Below are 16,800 nucleotides of genomic sequence, written 5' to 3' on the forward strand. Positions count from 1 at the left end.
CTTGGTGGTTGAGCCATGAAAAATGCCCAACTCCTTTGTGGGCATGTTGTTGGGTCTTAAGATGTTCATAAAAGGAGTATTGCATGTTGTAATGCAAGAGAGTGAAAGAGTGAGATGAGAAGATATTTATACAGTGTTATGCTATCGAATTTTCTCTAGAATGGAGCAAGACATAAATCTCCATGTGAAGGTTGAAAATGTATGGTAACTTGTTACTAAATAATACATTAGCTTGATGGTTTGGAAGGTGGGGTTTTTTACCTGGAAAGGTTTTCCCCACGTATATCTGTGTTCTCTATTCTGTCTAATTCTTCTAGTTCTATGATTGTAGAGTAATAATCTGTATGTCATAATGCTACTAAATTTTTTTTAGATCAGTAAATTGCAATAACTTTCCTTTAAGGTTTTAATTGTGGGAAATCAACTATGTCTATTTTCACTTTTATGGAATAGTAGTATGCACTTGTATTTGCTAATTAGAAGTTGTACCAGAAACTATTGTATACAGGATGTGCATACTGATCTAAGATGAATTTCTAGGGTGCTCTCTTTTTTATTTCAACTTTTTGAGGGACTTTGATCCTTTATCTCAGAAATTCCTTTGGTCTGGTAGCCTCTTATCCTTGAAGTGGAGTCTGGGCAAGTGGGAACTGTATGTAGGCCGAAGCATGCGGATGGCCTTGGTCTTAGATCTTTGGCTCTTATTGCCACTGCTTTGGCTGCCAAGCTATACTAGAAATGGCGCAACAATCAGGATCAAGACTAGGCCAAGATTCTTATCCATAAGTACTTCCCTAGAGCTAATTTCTCTAATGTGTCAAGGCTTCCTTTGGTGGGTAAAGGCTCTTGTATTTGGGACACTCTTAAGAAGGGAGGCCAATTGATTAAGACGAGTCTTTTCTAGATTTTTAATAGAGGCTCAGAGACTTTGTTTTGGCAGGACTCTTGGGATGACCATCCTCCCATTCTCTCTAGCTACCCCTAGCGGTAGCCTCTTTGTCATTCTTTTACTAATGCTAGATGATTTAAGGTGGAACATTTTATGACTGTCAAGCATTTGGTTCAGGTGGAGGTAACTTGTTGGAAGGATCCTCAGGAGTGGCCTATTGGTGGCTCTCATGAGGATTGGGCCTCCTTTCGAAAGCATTGGAGAATAGGTTTTGTAACTCCCTCAATGAGAGAGACATTTTGGCTTGGAGCCCTAGCCCAAAAGGTAAATTTACTGTGGCTTAAGGATATGCTATACTTGATAGGAACTTACATGATCCAGATGAAGTGTAGTGGTGGAAGAAGGTTTGGAGTAACTTTTCTTGGTCCAAATGTAATTTTTTCTTATGGTTGTTGACTCAGAAGAAATGCCTCACTTGGCAGAACCTTCACAAATGAGGTTTTTAGGACCCCTCTATTTTCTTTCTTTGTTAGCACAATGAGGAATGTTTCTCCCACTTGTTTTTTCTATGCCCCTTTTTGAGGGAGATATGGCATAGATGGTGGGAAGCTTGATGTCAAGATTGTATTCACTCTACCTCCCTAATTGAATTTTGGGATAGTTTGGACAAGCCTCCAACAAAGACTCCTTTCTTACAAGTTGCTTGGATGGTTGTCCCAATTTTCATTCTCTGAAATCTTTGGCTAAAATGAAATCATATAAGTTTTTGTGGTTCCCAATTAGGAAGCTGTCAACTATGGAAGGTGATTCTTAATAGGCTTCAGGAGACTATTTTTGCAAAGTGTGATATGTTTGTAACCATAGACCCTGGTGATCAGGTTATTGTGATGAATCTAAATTTGGGGGATAGTAGTCAGGGATGCACTCTTGGAAAATGATCTTGCCCTATTAAGAAATGAGTTTTTTGAGTTGGAAGATGGATACCCCCTCTAGTTGGGATCTTGAAGATTAATACAAATGGCTCTTCTTGAGGGAACCCCAGCCATGTTGGCATTCGGGCTATAGGTAGAGGTTATGATGGTGATGTTGTTTTTCTCTTCTCTATTTACAAGGTTCAAAATTCTAATAATCTAATGGAGGCCTTTGCTATTAATATGGTTGTTGAGTACAAATGCTCTTTAGGATGGAAGAAGATCATCTGTGAGTTTGATTCCCAGATTGTTGTGGATATGTTGAATAACCAAAGCTTGGAGGATGACAGTTGGTAACTTGCCTCTTTGGCCAGACAAATTCTTAGTCTTTGTAGCTTCTTGGACTTTGACTCCTTTCGTCATATCCCTCACAGATGGAACAAAGTGGTAGATTGTTTGGCAAAGTGGGCTTCAGAGAATGTGGGTAGATGGGATAATAGTGTTGACATAAAGTTATTTGTCATTAGTGACAACACTTTTTCACAGTATTAATTGAGTTCAGTCGGTTAACCAAAAACTCAGCATTAATCGAGTTCGGTCGGTTAACATAAAACTCAATATTAACCGAGTAAAGATGGATGCAGTGTTAACCGAGTTAGGTCAGTTAATATAGGACCCAGTGTTAACCGAGCTCAGTCGGTAAACAAAGAAGTTTGTTCTACCGAGTTTGTTTTGCTATTTGGCCGACTCAGTTAAATTTTGTCTACTTTTGTTTAGCCGACCATTGCATGTAATTTTAACTTGGATGGTATATATATGTAATGTATTGTATCATTCAAAGGACATATGTGTGTAATGTATATGAAGTATGTGAAGAATGTGTGCGAAAGCATGTAAGCTGAATTTTGAAGGTTTTCAGCAAGGTCAGCATTGGAGCAGAAATGTTTTATCTATCATATCAAGGACAATCAGAGCATAGCGGATCTTATCAGCAATCAGTTGTATTCAGATCCACTGTTTCATTCTAACAGGTGAATCAATTTTTATAAATCCTTTAATAGGGTAGACTTAACAGTCTTTGTACTAAATCTCCTAACAGAGTGCATACTTATGAAGTATGTTTCAAATCCTTTAACAAGGTGGATATAACAATCCTTTATGCTCCTAACAGGGCAGATCACTAGAAGTGATCATTGTATGCCTTAACCGGCTAACTTCCTACTGCAGTAAAGAAGATTTGTGGGTTTCATCCCCACCCCAGTTTTACTTTCTATTTTGGAAGGTTTCTGGGTCACCAAAATCTCTGTGCTTATGTGTTATGAATGTCTTCATACTGCAGATTAGATGATTAAATATTTTACTGGTTAATATGAATTGATTTAAGATTTTATGTTTACTGATTCACCCCTCCCCTCTCAGTAAACTGTTATATCTTGAATATTTCCAACAATTGGTATCAGAGCTAACTTGGTTCTCAGGAAACAGCTTGACAGCTTGAGCAAAGATCAAAGTCAATGGAGATATTCAGATTGGAGAAAGTTATAGAAAATGAAAAGTTAGATTTTGAAATGGCCATGGTTCAACTTAAAGAAGCAAAGGAACATCTCTCTCAATCCCTAAAAAGAAGAAAGGATCTTGCAAAACAAATGAATGATCATCAGTATGTTGAAGTGAAGATTGAAGACCTGTTACCATCAAGAAATTTAGAAGAAGCTGACCAAGCAATCAAAGAACTTCTAGAAAAGAATGGATCTCTGCAAGAAGAGGTAAGAAAGCTTAAGAGAGAACAAGAAATACAGTCAATCGGGCTATGTGAAGCTTTGGATCAAAGAAACAAAGCACAAGAAGAACTGGAAGATAGAAGTCATGAAATTCACAATCAAACTCATTAGTATGAAGATCTCATAGACCAATTCACCAATGCAAATGAAGAAATCAGGATTCTCAGAGCACAAAATGAAAGAATAAGGAATGATTTGAACATTGAAAAGCAAATCAATGAAAGTCTACAGAATGACTTGAGATCAGAAAGACAAATCAATGAAAGATTGAAAAATGACCTAATCTCTGAAAGGCAAGTCAATGAAAGGATGATGAAATCTCAGGTAGACGTAAATCAATTGAATGAGCAGAATCTTCAAAGACAATCAAGCAAAGCTGGTCTTGGATACAAGGAAACTGGTGAATCCTCCAAGCAAGGTGAACAAAGGAATAAAAGATCCACTTGTAATCATTGTGGCAAGATAGGTCATACATCAAACAAATGCTGGAGCAATGGGAAAGCAAAATTCAATGGTAAGTGCTTCAACTGCAATCAGCATGGTCACAAGGCAAATGAGTGTAAAGAAAAACCAAAATTTGAAGGCAATTGTTACAAATGCAAAAAGCATGGTCACAAGGCATTCCAGTGCAAATCCAAATCATTCAATCCAGCTGAACAACTTGTCAAAGCCATATTCGGATGGGACTACAACACCTGGTGCAGATGTCACTATTGTGGAGAGTATGGACATACTGGCATAAATTGTGCCAGACATCACCTAAGAAAAAAAGACACAACTGTAAGGTGCTATACATGTATAGAACTTGGTCATATAGCCAAAAATTGCATGAATATCAAAAGAATTGAAGATGAAAAGAAAATCAAAGCAAATAACATTCGAAAGCAAATGAAGCAGCAATGGATTCCAAAATCTACCGAACAAGATAAGTCAGAAAGGAGTGTCACTCAAGAGGTGGGTGACTCTACCATTTCCAATTAGTATTCAAAAAAAAAAAAAAAAACAACATTGGAACTGCATCTTCCAAGATTTATCCTATGCAGCTCCAAAAGAATAAGATGGATCAAATTAGTATTATAGATACACTCTGACTCCAGGACGGTTCAATACTTTACCAAGTTTGGTTGGATGTAACAAAGCTTCTTTAACCGAGTAGCAGTTACCGAGTTGAGTCGGTAAGAGACTTTGCCGAGTTCGGTTGGTCACAACTAAGTTTCATTGACCATGTTATGTCAACCAAGCAAGGTCGGTTCATGACCTAACCGAGTAAGGTCGGTTCATGACCTAACCGAGTAAGGTCGGTACTTCAATATTTTCTTTCGATTACCGAGTTGATAATATCTACCAAGCTAGTGGATGACAACCTGTCATTTCTTCTGCCATCATACCAAAACATTTATGGCAAATTTGTTATCAAAAGGGGCAAAATTTGATCTAAATTTTTACTGAGAACAAAGAGCTAAGATATTTTTTTTGCAAATTCAGAGCGAGCTTAAGACATTTCCGAGCGAATTTTTCAAAAGAACAAAAGAATCAATTCAGAATTTTTCTACACCTACCAAGTAACAATGGCATCCAGAAGTGGAAACTCTAAGACTAAGAAAGGCTCAAAAATGCTGATTAGAGGAGAGGAATAGAAGGCGCCGAACTTCAAATTAGCACCAGCTGTTGCAGAATCACTGGACCCCAATGGTGCCCAATCTCAAATTCCTTCAAAGGTACTTCTTGTCAATGATATAAGATCTCATTTTAAATGCTCTATTCAAGAACTTGGAAACCTAGAAATTGATAATGCCCTAGGTGAAATGAGCATAGATGGAAACCTAAAACCCGAACATAAGCATCTTGAAACAAAAGGGTTAACCCACGTTTCGCACTTGCCAAGGAAATTTCAAGTTAAATGGGTTAGGTATGTACTCAGTCGAGTTCACAATGGCCAATTGTGGTTAGAACAACCAGTGCTCATCACAAAGAATATGATTAACAAAATTACTGGACTCCCCATGCTGAGCAAAGCCAAGGCTACCAAAACCCTAGGTCGGGAGGAATTGCAGAAACTGACCCAAGCAGAATGGGATGGTAGGGGACTTAAGCTAAATACTGTAGCTGACGTCGAATTGAAATTTTGCATTCACGTCATTGCTCACAAAATCTATAGTTCAAGCTGTCCAAACAGTGTACCCTGTGAAGCTGTGGATCTGGCGTACAAAATAGTGAAGAAGAATTTAGAATTTGATTTATCAGAATTACTTTTATCCCAATTCAATAAGAATATGGAAAGCATTAGAACCTCCAAGAACAATCCCTGCAAATTCGGTTTGCTTTTGATTTGTTTATTCTTCTATATTCAGAAATCTTTTCCATCAAAGGGATCAGTGGTATGGAGAAAAGATATACCAATTCTTTATCAGATAAACGAGTTCATTACAGAACTAGGTGAAAATTTTGATATTATTCTGGATAACTATTTTGAAGAATTTAAGGAAAAGATGAATCATAGGTTCCGAATTCCACCCAAACTGGTTGAAGAATACAAAGAAGACATATGCTTCATGGTAGATTGCGACAAGGTATACATTCAGGCAGCCAGACCTCGAGTAGCATGGGTGAAACCTCTTCCCTATGAGGTAAAAATTGACGAAGCCAAGGATATCATAGAAGCACTAGTGAATGAACTAGTAGACCCAAGGCAACCAATTTTTGGAAGATATGATCAAGCTAAGGCCAGAATTGAGCTCCAAATTAAAATCCCTCAGGCCATTAGCAAAGGAAAGAGAAGGATAACCCAACTGATAACAGAAGGCAAAGGAGAAGAAGAAGAAGAAGAAGAGGAAACCGAGTCAGACAAGGAAAAGGAGCCTCAACAAAAGAAAGGCAAGGTGATCATCACCAAACCTAAAAGACAAACCTCTGCAGTCTTCTCCAGGAGAACAAGACAAGGAAAGAAAGAACCTATACTTGTTAAGCCTCCACTCACATTTGAGGATAGAATGAAGCAGTTAGAAGCAGGTGCTAGCTTCACAAACTTCAAAGCATTGAAGTTTGAAACCAGAACAGAACAAGAAAAGATGCAGATTGAGGAACTGGTACTGAACAAGATGGGTAAATGGAAATACTCACCGGACCAGATAGCCTCCCAGATCTCCAAAGAACTATTGGAGAGGTTGCAAATCAGATGGGAAGCTGCAACCAAGACTGTAAAAGACATCTATGAGCAGACACTGAAGAATCTCCTGCCGAGTTTCACTAATGCTGAAGTGAAAGCATCACTGAAAGATCACGAAGGCAACATGATGATTAGATTCCACACCTGTTTGATACTTGTCAAAGACATTGAGCATGTGGTAAATGATGCAACAAACATGTGGAAAAACATCTATCATCTACACAAATCCAGTGATGATACTTTTGAAATCAAGGACACTGACAACAGTGATGATGATGAAGATGATGATGATATTGAAGACATTCTAGAGGATCTTCATTCAATCTTGTTAGAAGTGGAAGAAGAGGCTAAGAGAGAATTAGAGGAAGAAGAAGCTGAAAAAGAAATGGAAGAGAAAGAAGATGAACAAGCAAAGGTGGAAGAAGATCCAGTTGCAGCTGAAATCATTGCATCTCTTCCACACTCTCCAGTTACATCAACTATGGAAATAGCTTCCAATGGTAAGTCCTCTCAGCTCCATGTACCATCTATGCAAGTGCCAATCACTTCATTAACCGAGCTGCAGCCACCTTCATTAACCGAGTCTCCATCAGTCTGTGCAGTAAGTTCATCATGCACATCAACCTCTACTGCAGAATGTATAATAAATGTACCTACAAATACTACAATTTTAACTTCTCTTAATCAAATTTTGGCAACTAGTAGCTCTTCCACTCCATCCTGTATAGCAACATCAATTTTTGATACCATTTGCACATCTCTTAGTCTTCCTTTACATAGTACTATTCCAGTCTTATCAGCCAGCCCTGCCTCATCAACTATAGTCTCAGTTCACAAGGGTCAAGATGAAGTCTTTGCTGGAAAAGAAAAAAGATACATGTTTTCCAGCAAGACACTGGATGAGGAAATGGATTTAGATAAAGACATTATTCTTCCTAAAATAGATCTTGATACAACATCAGTTGATGAAATGAGAATGCTCAGTCAGCTATTAGAGCAGAAGGCTAGGCAGAAACAGCTACGGCATGAAAGAGATCTGGAATATAGCATCATTGAGAGTGCCAAAAATATTATAACAGAGGCTATAGGTGTTGAAGTAGATTCTACTCAACACATTTTGATTCAGTTGGAAGAGGCTGTAAACAAATTCAATAAGGATACCTCCGGCCAAGAAAAATTGATTGAAAAGGCAGAGAAGAAATTTGACAATAAGGTGCTTGAGCACATTGCTCAGCATATTGCATTAAATCAGGTAGAATTGTCTACAATTTTGAATAATTTTGAGAATTCTTTTAATAATGTAACTTCACTTTTTGGAAAACTCTGTGATGTTACTAAGTATACCAAGGATATAAAGGAAAAGTTGAATAAAATTGATGAGGATATGAAGGTCAGTGCCCAAGTGCTGCAATCTGACCTCAGTACAAGTTCATCCCATCATCATAAAATAAGATTTTTGTCGGAGAAACAGGCAGAATTTCTGAGAGAGGAAGCAAGAATCAGGTCTACTATCATAGATATCCAGAATATGATTCTTCCTGTCATGACTTCAATGCAAAAGCATATTGCTCATTGTAGAACATTGATTCATGACAACAATTTCTCAGTTGCAGATCATATGATTGAACTTTCTGCAGAAATTCATATTGCACTCTCCTCCAGCAAAATTTTGCAAGAAAATTGGGATAAGACTTTGGCTCTTATTCTCAAGGTACATTCAGAATTTCTTTCTCATTTTGAAATCTCAGTATAAATATATGTTATTTGGCATTATTGTCAAAAAGGGGGAGACAAAACTTCAGAGCTATCCATGCAAAGAAATATGTATTGATCTGTAAATACTGTGCATATTGTATGGGGGAGACATACATCTAATAAGATCTATAATTTTGGAAACTTTCTGAAATGTATGTACATAAACCTTGATACATAATTGTTTTTGTCACTAATGCCAAAGGGGGAGATTGTTGACATAAAGTTATTTGTCATTAGTGACAACACTTTTTCACAGTATTAACCGAGTTCAGTCGGTTAACCAAAAACTCAGCATTAACCGAGTTCGGTCGGTTAACATAAAACTCAATATTAACCAAGTAAAGATGGATGCAGTGTTAACCGAGTTAGGTCGGTTAATATAGGACCCAGTGTTAACCGAGCTCAGTCGGTAAACAAAGAAGTTTGTTCTACCGAGTTTGTTTTGCTATTTGGCCGACTCAGTTAAATTTTGTCTACTTTTGTTCAGCCGACCATTGCATGTAATTTTAACTTGGATGGTATATATATGTAATGTATTGTATCATTCAAAGGACATATGTGTGTAATGTATATGAAGTATGTGAAGAATGTGTGCGAAAGCATGTAAGCTGAATTTTGAAGGTTTTCAGCAAGGTCAGCATTGGAGCAGAAATGTTTTATCTGTCATATCAAGGACAATCAGAGCATAGCGGATCTTATCAGCAATCAGTTGTATTCAGATCCACTGTTTCATTCTAACAGGTGAATCAGTTTTTATAAATCCTTTAACAGGGTAGACTTAACAGTCTTTGTACTAAATCTCCTAACAGAGTGCATACTTATGAAGTATGTTTCAAATCCTTTAACAAGGTGGATATAACAATCCTTTATGCTCCTAACAGGGCAGATCACCAGAAGTGATCATTGTATGCCTTAACCGGCTAACTTCCTACTACAGTAAAGAAGATTTGTGGGTTTCATCCCCACCCCAGTTTTACTTTCTATTTTGGAAGGTTTTTGGGTCACCAAAATCTCTGTGCTTATGTGTTATGAATGTCTTCATACTGCAGATTAGATGATTAAATATTTTACTGGTTAATATGAATTGATTTAAGATTTTATGTTTACTGATTCACCCCTCCCCTCTCAGTAAACTGTTATATCTTGAATATTTCCAACAAATAGAGGTAGGGATGAGTTGCCTTTTGAGTATTTTGATATCTTGGAGCAATTGTTAGTGGAAGATAGGAATATGTAAGGTTGTTTAGAGCCTTTTTCTTTTATTTGGTAATTTAGTTTTGATTGAATAAATTTTTACCCCTCTTTTTATTATTAAAAAAATAGCCATTTGCAAATCCTTTAATAAGTGGTAATTAAATTCAATTGTTCTTAAGACCTTTAACTAGGCCACTCCTAATAGGGTGATTAAATCCTTTAACAAGGTCACATCTAACAATGTATTTTGTAACTATTAACAGGGTTAGCTCCTAACAGGGCTTACTCTAGCAAAGTGAAAATTGGTAACTAGTTGCTATTAGTGACCTTGGTGTCGAATGTGTTCATGCTATTTTTTTATGCATTTTCAACTAAGTTAAATTAATGGTAGTATTAGATAACATCTAATGGTTCTTAAGTTAATCTTTTACCAAGCTAATCTAGTTACTGTCGAGTTACAACACTTTGTGTGTTTACTCAGCTTTAGTAGTATTCTATTATTTGTTTACATTTTGTACTAACATCAAAAGGGATCTAGAACTTATTGTTTTATTAACTGATTTGGCCCTCCCCTCTCAGTTACTCCTATTATGTTTCCAGCAATTGGTATTAGAGCTTTTGGCGCTTGCAGAGAAGATTTCAAGGACCTAAACTAAAGATTAGGATGTCTTACAAAAGAGAGATTCCCAAGCTGAATAGAGACAACTTCATAGCATGGCAAGGACTGATGAGATTCCATCTGGCTACCAATAGTGATTCAGGTTGAAGTATCTTGATTCTAAATATTAGACTCCCACTAGAACTTTACTAGTTGAAGACATTGTTGAAAAGAAGAATCATGATATCATGATGATTGATATTGCATTTTCTCTCAGTTATGTTGAATTTGATGAGGTAAAATATTACAAAACTGATTTTGCAATGTGGAAAAAACTTAAATATGTCTATGGAGAAAATGACAATGTGATAAGAGCTAAAGTAGAAAGCCTTAGAGGACAATTTGATCAAAAGAGAATGAGAGAAGATGAAAACATTGAAAAATATGTGGAAAGAATCAAGGCTAGTGTAAGTGCAATCAAAGCATCTAGAGGAGACATCAAGGAGGAAATTTTTCTAAGTAAAGTTCTCATAACTCTTCTTCTTGTTTATGCAATTAGAGTATCTACTATTCAAGAAATGAGATGTGATCCAACTAATACAATAGGGTTGGATGCTCTAGTTGGAAGATTAATAGCTTTTGAGTTAGAAAATTATGATAACTATGTTCCTACTTCAAATAATATTGAATTTGCATTTAAAGCTAAATTCTCACTCAATGAAAAGGGTAAAAAGTGAAAATCTAGTCAATCAGGAAGTGAAGAAGAAGGATCATCAAAAGAAAGTTCAGATAGTGATCTTGAAGTTGTTGAAGCCCTACTTCCAACAAAGTATTCCAAAGGAAGAGGGAAGTACAAATGTAAATTTCCTCTTATCTACTTTTCTTGTGAAGAAATTGGTCACATTGCTGCTAGGTGTCCAAATAAGGAAATGTCAGATGAAAATAAATGCAACAAGCATAAAGGTAAGAAGGACTTCAAGAACTACAAGAACTTCAAGGACAAAGGTAAGAAATCTTGTTTCATAGCTAATGATTCTAATAACAATGAAGATGAAATGGTTTATATTGTTGTGAAAGATGAATCTAATGGTGAAGAAGATAAGATGGAAGTTATCTCTCATGTTAGCAAAAATGATTTATGGATTATTGATAGTGGCTTCTCACATCATTTGACTGGTGAAAAACAAAATTGAGCATATAAAATATTATGATGGAAATAGTGTAAGATTTGGAAATAATGAACCTTGTAATATAAAAGGAAAAGTATGTATATTGTTAACTAAAGAACTTGTGTGTGATAATTCTTATTGGATTGAAGGACTAAAGCATAATCTACTAAGTGTAGCATAGCTGAATAACATTGGATTCAAGGTAGAATTCATGAATGGACATGCCAAACTACTAGATGGGAAAGGAAGTTTGGTTGGTTCTGGCAAGCAAACAAAAGGTAATCTATTTCATCTTGATCTTAGTGATTTTTCTTGTTTTATTGCTCAAGTATAAGAAAGTTGGTTATGGAACAAAAGACTATGTCATGTGAACTTTGATAATCTAGTTAAGAGAAGAAAACATAAAAGAGTAAGAGGAATTCCTAGTTTGAAGAAGCCTAACATGGATCTATGCAAGAATTGCCAAATTGGTAAGATGGGAAAGACAAGCTTCAAAAGAAAAGACTATCAATTAGAATAAGTCATGGAAATTGTCCATACAAACTTATGTGAACCTATTGGAATAGAAAGTTATAGTGGAGAAAAAAATTTCATTCTCTTTGTTGATGACTATTCTAGAATGATGACAGGAATGTACCTAAAAGAAAAATTAGAAGCTTTTCAAAAATTCAAGTGGTATCTAGCAAGAGTAGAAAAAGAAACTAGAAAAAAGTTGAAATGCCTAAGATCTATCATGGGTTGTGCAAGAACCTTGATGATTACTTAGTACAGATTGGCTTTCAAAGGACTAATGATAATAGTAGTTTGTATATCAAGGAAGGACCAGATAAGAAGATTGTGTTAGTAGGAATATTAGTTGATGATACTTTATTTACAAGAAATGATGATCTATGCAAAGCATTCTTAGAAGAAATGAGAAAAGAATTTGAGATGTCCATGTTTGGTGAAATAAAATCTTTTAAAATTGGGTTGCAAAAATTGTAGAACAAGAATGATATCTACATCACTCAATCTAAGTATATCAAGAAGATACTAAATAAATTTGGAATGGAAGATCCAAGACTAGTTGGAACCCCTATGTCTACTAGATATAAGCTCTCCAAAAATGATGATTCCAAATAAGTAGATAAGACTACTTATAGATCAATGATTGGATAATTTTAGTATGTAGTTCATACAAGGCCTAATATTAATCTAGTAGTTAAATAGTGCTAATATTCTCATCAAATCCCAAATAAAATCACATGATGGAAATCAAGAGAATCATGAGGTATCTAAAAGGTATTAAAGAATATGGTTTATGGTTCAAACTTGGAGGCAATTTGGACTTAAAAGTATTTATTGATGTTGATTGGGCAAGAAGTCTTAATGATACAAAAGGTATTAGTGGTGGAACATTCTTTCTTGGTAAAAGACTAGTATCTTGGACAAGTAAGAACAAAATTTGTACTTCTCAATCCACAACAGAGGCACAATATGTAGCAGTAGTAGTCAATTGCTCTAACATTGTGTTGGTGTTTGAAAATGCTAGAGGGTTTTCAATTACCCTGATGAGAAAGTGACCATCTAGGGGCAGCTAACTCCCATTTTCAACATGCCCATTCAAACACTAGGCCAACTATAAAGCTAGACCCTTCTTCTTCTTCAGGCTCTGCAAAACCTAGGTGGGTGGACCTGTAGATTCTTTATATGGTACCAGTTATCAAAGCATACACTGAATCTATTATGAAGTAGATAAAACCCTTATTTCTCCTAATAACTCATGAAATAACATCAATCTACAATAGCTAAATGTAGATCTAGGAACCTCATAAGCTGAGTGGGGGTTTAACTTTTATAGCTCTTCAACATTAAGGGAAAATGATTGATTCATATTGAGAAAAGATAGCATGTCCAATATGCAGCAAAAACTTAATGATCCTACAAATGACTAGTGCCTTATCCATTAGGGAAATCTTATACTTTAAAATTACACATCCTTGAACATCAATCAACATATGGCATATGTTGAGACATTCATGTTTAGTCTATTCACCTTATGAATTACACAACAATATCCAATATAACCCCATATTTTCACACATCCTTCTTAATGAATCTGCAACCTTGTCTGAAACCACAAGTAGTTATATGACTCCTTGAGTCAAAGGCAAGAAAACCTCAAACATACAACCAAGAAATTGCAAATAGGGTCAAGCTCTTTGTTCTTGAACATATAAAATTACAAATTCAACAAGAAAGGAGACAAAATTATATTGAAATTCAAAACCTTATGCACATTGTATTTATCTCCTTGAAATAAGTACATTAGGAATGCATAAAAAAAGATACAAGATCACACTACTGTATCAGAACTATCTATAAAATCCATATGCTATTCATACAAGATATGTTGGGTGTGTGGCTTTCATAGCCTGAGTAGAGCTCCAAGAACTGGAAAATAGAAAACCAACCAACAAGCTACAACAAAGAAAGAAAAGAAAGATATAGCAAAGAAAGAATTCTTAGATTCATTATATAGCTGACATGTGTCCTCTTAGAACTCCTTCCCTTAGCAACTGAACAACCTCTTTCTTCCATCTCCCTCTGATCTAATTTTTTGCTTTATCATTACTGTAACTGATTTGAGAAATATCTCCGTTGAAATGATGAAACCTTTGAGTCATCAAAATATTTGATTGCCCTATGAAAATACTAGTGAAATTTTAGTTTTTACTGAGTGACTATGACCCCAACTATATTTTCACTATCTCTTTAACCCATTCAAATCATTACTTTGTTAAAAATCAATTCTAAACTTTCATACCTGAATACGGTTGCAGAAAAAGAACCTAATAGAAAACCTCATACTACTCGAACAGATAGATTCATATGCAAAAACCAACTACAGAATTAGATAGTTCGTCCTCTCCCGATTCTGCGATATATAACATCACCTATTTTGCCTTTCGAAAACCCCCTAAAAGTCAATTTGAAAATGACTCCCTCTACTAGAAATGCTTAGGTCTGCATCCTAATTTTCAAAACTTTAAAAATTTTCTAAAGCATCAACTTTAGAAAATAACCATTTTGAATTTAAAATTCACGTGTATCCCTTTTTTGAAAATATTAACAAAAGTGACATTCTCAAAAAATTATATTTTTTCCTTTATATTGCCTCTCGAGTCAAAACAAGTCTGACCAAGCTTTTCTTCCACATGGCAGCCTCTGATTGGCGAACCACTGCTCATTCAGACACCAAACTACCATTTTCGCATCGATTGGGACCTATGCCACATGTCTGAATTTTGCATGCCTGCATTTTTCATCTTTCGCACAACTTATTATTGCGGGGAAGCAGGCATTTGTCGATCTCTACCATGTGGTGTCATCTCCTTGCATCATCTTTGAACTTGCCATTTGTGCCACATCATCATGCCCATGGGACCTACTGCCACATGGCAGCTTCCCACATTCTTGCATTATTTAACCTGGGAAAAACTTCTTTTTGCGGGGAAGCGGGCATGGTTGATCCTGCCAGGCATCATCATCTCGTGCCTTGCCGCTAGAACTTGCCATGTCATCATTATAGATATTTCATTTAAAATTTTGCACAAACCCTGCATCTTGATGAAATCATCCATGCATATAGGGCCCCACCACATGTGAGCTTGCAAAAGCTCTTTCTTTTAATACACAATGCAATCTATTTGAAATCACACTTAAAAATTTTAAAACCCTCGCCCACCTACAATGTGGGATTATTATCTTTACTAGTTTCCTCTGTTAAGGGCATCTTCTCTACAAAAATATTGCCTCTTTTGCTCATGTTGATGCCTTCATCATGTCTCTTTCTTGCCTGCTATGCACGTGCCCTTGATGTTCCTTGATTATTAGCAGTTGGGGCTTCTCCTGCTCTATCCTATCTTTTTAACATTGCGTGGAGAGCTCTGTTATGTGCTTTCAATTGGCTCTAGCCTAAACTCATTTGAGAGGGCATAAAATGATTTTTGAGATGCTCGTCAATGGTAGCAAGCATAGAGCTCAAGGTCCATGCCTGCTGACTCCCCATTCTCTTTCTACCTGTGTCTCCCTTTATGCTTTGCATTCACAATTTTGCCTCTACATTCCTGTATCTTTTCCACTGCATATTGACCTACATAAATTGCGTGGCTTAAGTTTTCTTTATCTTTTACTACACATGAATTTCCTAGCCAGCTACTCTATTTTAGCATAGGGTGTACATCAATACACTGTCATGTGTCATTGCTTGTTTGCCTCTTCTTTTGTGCACTAAGACGTCCTCTGCCAATGTGTGGATCTGCTTCTCTATGGACGTGGAACTTCACCACAAAGTGGCAGCTCCAAAACATGGGTAGGGGCCAAAAATTTTCTTTTATTATGAAGGCTGCTCCCTCCCTATGTTAGAACTAGGATATGAAATATGTATTCCATTGGATATCATAGTATCCTCACATTTGATGTAGACTTCATCACTTGCCATTTTTGAATGCTTACTTAGCATTTCTACTAACTCTGCCAGGCGTGGACTCAACATATATATTGAGTGTCATCCTCAATAACATGGATGATTTTTATTAATGGCATGCTCTTTGCTCTGACTACAACAATATATGCTTGTTCATTTGATTGCTACATATAAAAAATTTGTTCCTTCCCCTGGCAATCATATATCTATGCACATTTGAGGAGAAACATTTTTGATTTAACACTAGCAATTCAATTAGTGCAATGATATAATAAGCATTATAAATAATCAATTTTCAACTTGAGCTTCTTCAATCCCTACATAACTCCATCAGTCTGATGTAATTAGTTGGGCCCCAAAGTGGGTCCGACTAAATTTCATTTTTTTTACAGACAATTGATCTGTAGACTGATCCATGGACCCTCTTGAATTGACAGCAATCAAATTTGATCACAAATTGATCATTGAAAGCACATTTATTCTTCTCTTTGAAAACTGTGACTTTCTGATGACAAGGCCTGTAGACTGGTCTTAAAAACTAATTCAAACATCTGACATAACTCTAAAACTTAAGATATATCATCTCTCTGGCATGTTCAACAACCCTGTCAAATCTTGTCACATGAAGACATCGAAGTCAAAAGATATTGACCCCCAAAGTTGCCAACTTAAATTCACTTGCAAATAAACATGTCAAAAAGCTGGAAATTGCATTTGGAAATGGCCTGGAAAACTAAGCAAATGGGCACTTGAGGCTCTGAAAACTAGAGTACTGGTAGATTTTCATGAGGTGAGTATGATTCTACAATTTTAGCTCTTGAAAAATCATAGGATGCATTTGAAAAGCATGCAAAATGGGCTATCTAGAT

Source organism: Cupressus sempervirens, chromosome 3, assembly GCF_028749045.1.
Source record: "Cupressus sempervirens isolate cs-2001-9-10 chromosome 3, ASM2874904v1, whole genome shotgun sequence".
NCBI classification, from domain to species: domain Eukaryota; kingdom Viridiplantae; phylum Streptophyta; class Pinopsida; order Cupressales; family Cupressaceae; genus Cupressus; species Cupressus sempervirens.